The sequence below is a fragment of the Syngnathus typhle genome, linkage group LG8, assembly GCF_033458585.1.
Source record: "Syngnathus typhle isolate RoL2023-S1 ecotype Sweden linkage group LG8, RoL_Styp_1.0, whole genome shotgun sequence".
Classification (NCBI taxonomy): domain Eukaryota; kingdom Metazoa; phylum Chordata; class Actinopteri; order Syngnathiformes; family Syngnathidae; genus Syngnathus; species Syngnathus typhle.
The window spans coordinates 13749526-13754422 of record NC_083745.1 but is presented as its reverse complement, the minus strand read 5'-3'; the positions used below and the strand labels follow the sequence as shown (position 1 = coordinate 13754422).

Here is a 4897-nt window from a genome sequence, read left to right as displayed (position 1 = left end):
AAAAAAAAAAATCCACTAACCAGTGTTTCAGAGGTGTAATATTTTTGCCACTAATTCATCGTTACCTTCCTCGTTAGTATAGTGGACAGTATCTCCGCCTGTCAAAGAAGATGAGATTGAAGAGTACGAGAAAATACTTGGTGACGGACAAGGTTGCGATTAGTTCGTACGAGATAACAACCTCAATAATATTAAGACGAATTTACTTGTTTCTTTCAAATCAAAAAAAAAAAAAATCATTTCCACTAACCAGTTTTTAAGACCTGTAATATTTTTGCCACTAACTGATTGGTGCTTTCCTCGTTAGTATAGTGGACAATATCTCCGCCTGTCCCGCGGAAGACCGGGGTTCGATTCCCCGACGGGGAGCGCTTATATTTTATCCCCATCCTTTCTTAAAAAAAAAAAAAAATCCACTAACCAGTGTTTCAGAGGTGTAATATTTTTGCCACTAATTCATTGTTACCTTCCTCGTTAGTATAGTGGACAGTATCGCCGCCTGTCAGGCGGTAGACCGGGGTTCGATTCACTGACGGGGAGAGTCCTGTTTTTTATCCCCACCCTTTCTTAAAAATCCACTAACCAGTGTTTCATACGTGTAATATTTTTGCCAGTAAGTAATTGGTACCTTCCTCGTTAGTATAGTGGACAGTATCTCCGCCTGTCACGCGGAAGACCGGGGTTCGATTCCCCGACGGGGAGCGCTTATATCATATCCCCATCTTTTCTTAAAAAAGATCCACTAACCAGTGTTTCACAGGTGTAATATTTTTGCCACTTGTTAGTATAGTGGACAGTATCTCCGCCTGTCACGCGGTAGACCGGGGTTCGATTCCCCGACGGGGAGTGTCCTATTTTTTATCCCCACCCTCTTAAAAATCCACTAACCAGTGTTTCATACGTGTAATATTTTATAGTAATTGGTACCTTCCTCGTTAGTATAGTGGACAGTATCTCCGCCTGTCACGCGGAAGACCGGGGTTCGATTCCCCGACGGGGAGCGCTTATATCTTATCCCCATATTTTCTTAAAAAAGATCCACTTTTTGAACAATGTTATCATTGTGCTATGTTATCTGATAATGTTCCATAGTTTGCAACTATGTGGAAGCTCTGGATTCTTGGGTAGAACTAGAACCGTAACAACATCTGTAGAGGTGTGAGATTACATTGAGAGCTGCCGGGTTCAAGGTACAACGTCGCACAAAAACAAAAAGTGTTCTTCTCCATGATAAGACTAGACAACTTGAGAAGTCTTGAAATGGTAAGAGCATGTTCACTCAGCCGCCTGCGGTTTTGGGGGGGCTGAATAAGTCATATTGTTTCAGCTTTTGGGGTCTGGTGTGAACATTCTTACGTTGTTCTTCTGCGATCAGCCTCCTGAGAGGTAATCCACATTTATTCCAAAGAGCAGGCAGTCTCCAGTCAGCAGAACTGACTGGGGTCAAATGTGCTGAATGTTTACGGAGCATTATCACCCCAGGACGTGGCAGTTGGTGGGCAAGCATGTGTGTGCATGTGTGTGCGTTTAGACACTTACGTAGAACAGCAATGAAACTCTGGGTATCAAAGAGAACCCATAGTCCAAAGCCCATGATCAACGCTCCAAAGACCTAAGAAAGTAAATACAATAGAAAAGAGTCAGGCCACCACACACTTAAGGGAAAATGAAATAACTCTTGTTGGGGTGCAAGTTTTGGTTATGAGGCCTGTTACATCTCAAATGAATCCAATTATCACTTGGTAAGCCTTATTTGTGCTACTTCCATATGTTTCTGTGCATTCACTGGGATGTCAGAATTGTGTGAAAGCAAACTGCTGTGAACTTCTGTGCTACAAAACTGGATAAATACAACATAACAAAAGTACTACATACATATAGTTGATACAGTAACCTTTATTCTGCAGTCCTTGTCTTTTGTTAATTGAGGCACTGCATTACAGACTAATGACAAAAAAAATAGGTATTATGTTCTAGTTGTTTCATCACGATCTCTTGAGTAGAATATTTAGCCTGCCCAAAAAACTCTGGTACACCTCTAATGAGGTCATGAGGCTAAGAGCAAACCTTTGATGTGATGATTGATGATGGTTCTTGCTAGGCAGTTGAGGGGCACAGTGTTTTTGCTTTTTTTGGGGTGGTAGATGAGGGGTTATGGAACCCCTCCCCAGCACTCGAGCAATAATTAGAGCCCTGGTTGAGAGGTGTTCATTAAGTTGGACTATTGAGCCCCGGGCCGTCATCATTAGCCCACCAGTTCCTGGCGTCCACTAATGTGTGTACACATGGACAGACGGCAACACACACTTCCTAAGACGCATATCAAAAGCTTTATTTCAGGAATACAAACTCATTGGGAAGGTCCAGACTTCCTCATTTTTAAGAGTTCAGTTTCATCTGGCCCTGACTTCATGTTGTGCCCCGTCAAAACAAGATGGCAATAAACCTTAATACACCATCTGCTGGGCTCTGCTGTGCCACCAGGCAAACCAAGTGGGACATTTGGTGCTCCACATGGGGGGGAAAGGGGGTGAATACTTGCAAAACATAATCCTAAATACTTGACAGTAGCAACGTAGTAAGCGAAAACTGTTTAATTCCTAGAAATAAAAAAGTGAAAAAGGACCAAATGCACAATTGTGAATCGGCGGTTACTTACAAAGAAGATGAGATTGAAGAGGACGAGAAAACACTTGGTGACGGACAAGGTTGCGATTAGTTCGTACGAGATAAAAACCTCAATAATATTAAGACGAATTTACTTGTTTCTTTCAAATCACCGAGTTTTTTCGAGTCTTGGTACACGCGTGTGTGTGACTCCAACTGCCTGCTTGCCACTAACTGATTGGTGCTTTCCTCGTTAGTATAGTGGACAATAGCTCCGCCTGTCACGCGGAAGACCGTGGAAGACCGGTGTGTCGTATTTAGGGACAGGCCGAAGTCGTTTGTCACAACACTAAGGTGAGTGAACGTGTAGGAGGCCCCGACCTTGATCGGGGTCAAGGTGGCCTCCCTCCACACGGCCACTCTCACGACCGCTTCGTCCTGCAATAGTTTAAAACCAAATATTACTTCAGTATGCATGCGTGAAGCGCAATAACAGTAAAGGGACAGGTTACTTACTTGTTTTAGGTGCACGACGCTCAAGGGCACCAACCAAGCCCCGCGCAAAGACACGAGTCTGGTTGGCTGTTTCTAATTTGGAACAATCAGACATACCATTGCGTTATCCTGCAATGTTTAATGCAAGAAAACTAAATTTTGTATTTTTAGTAGTTCTAAATAGATATTTAACATGCAGGTGAATTAAACTACTAATTTTACTAATCTTCCTTTCTTTGTTTGTGTATCCACTTTGACTTTAAACCAGCAATGTCTTCAATTGCAAGCACATGGGTATGGCGGTGGCCATTTTGTCCCATTGTGCACACATGGACGGCCAATTTTCCTCGTGCAAAAGCCTAGCGCGCAGACTTTGAAAAATGGAACCATGGAAATCTCATCGATGATGAGCATTTCGGCGATGGACAGGACACGTCAATAATCTGCAGTCTGGATGATGCTGTGCATGTGTGGGATGAGGCGCTCAATGCGGACTTCCAGCAGCATGACCAGAGCCCTGCACACGTTTTTCCGTACTTCGCTGTCCTCGTCACCTGCCAGTGCAAAGAAACTCTCAATAAATGTGTCTATATTATCCATGAGAGCCTGAGCTCGACCAATCATGAACTGGTTAACGCATGCTATAGCGTGGGACCTGATCTTGGGGCTGCAGTGTTTGAAAAACTGCAGAAACTTGGGAATCATAATGTTGAGTGGTCTGTTCAGTGCATCGCTGTCCAACAACTCAGAAGAGTCTTCACAGATCTTTTGCAATGCTCCAAAGGAACCCTCACAAGTGTTATAGTCCTCCGAATTCAGCAAATTGCAAAGCTGTGGCAAAAGTTCCGGCCATGTTTGAAGCTCTCCTTTGGAGGCTATGGTTGTGATCAAGATACCAATTGGCTCTGACTTCGTCCAGTTTATTGCCCAGGCCGTGGTACGGGGGTTTGAGACTTCTCGGCAGTTTGAGTAGACAATGCAACGTTGCCCCGGAAATGTTGAATGCCGCCGTGCCAGTGAAAGCTGCGAGAACAACCGTTTGCTTGGAAATGTCGGCCTCCTCAGCCAGTCGTGGTAGTCTCTGCAGTATTTTGGTACCCTCTGCGTGGATACACTTGATCAGATGCGATTTGCCGGTCCCGGCGCCACCGTTGATGTGGTAGAAGAACTGCTCAATGGGCTTTGAGCTACACACACGTTTTATGCACCAATCTCTGACCTTGTAGAAGACGGACGCTTGCTTTTGGTTCAGGTTACGATACATGTCGCGTAACACTGCGGGATCGATGGCAGCAGGCTCTGTCATGATGGACATTTGCGTTGTTTTGGACCTGACGTTATAGTCCGGGACATTTTCCTCCACGTTGTCGTTTGGTTCATCTCTCGCGTTCATTTCCTCAACGCATTCGAGTCTTTGCAACTCACTCTCGGGAGCTAGGTGGCACCATTCGTTTATGACGAGCCCACTCTCCTGCACCTCTTGGATGGCGTTGTCAATGTCTCGTCTGTATTTCTCATACCTTTCTCTGTTCCTTCTGACAATTTGGCACACGCGCTCCACAGAGTCGGTATATGGTAACTGTACACAGGCGTGATCATGAAACGACTGATAGGAAGGACAGCGTTCAGATTTTAATTGGCAATCAGCACGATGAGGCAGGTACAGCTTGAGCAAGGAGCAGTAATATTCCTCCGGATTCTTTTGTTCAGAGTATTTGCAGTACTTGATGACCGCATGTTTTTCTGTTCTTTTCTGGACAAAGCCCATGTCGTTCAGCAGAGGCAAAACATTCTT

The 4897-nt window shown here is 44.5% G+C and overlaps 2 non-coding genes across 2 annotated transcripts; both read left to right on the top strand.

The window, feature by feature from the left end:
- The first annotated feature begins 630 nt into the window (after nt 1-630).
- On the top strand, nt 631-702 carry trnad-guc (transfer RNA aspartic acid (anticodon GUC)). Its single transcript has one exon. It is a non-coding gene; the product is annotated as a tRNA-Asp (tRNA).
- A 227-nt stretch (nt 703-929) lies between these two features.
- Nucleotides 930-1001, top strand: trnad-guc (transfer RNA aspartic acid (anticodon GUC)). The gene has a single exon. It is a non-coding gene; the product is annotated as a tRNA-Asp (tRNA).
- The last annotated feature ends 3896 nt before the right edge of the window (nt 1002-4897 follow it).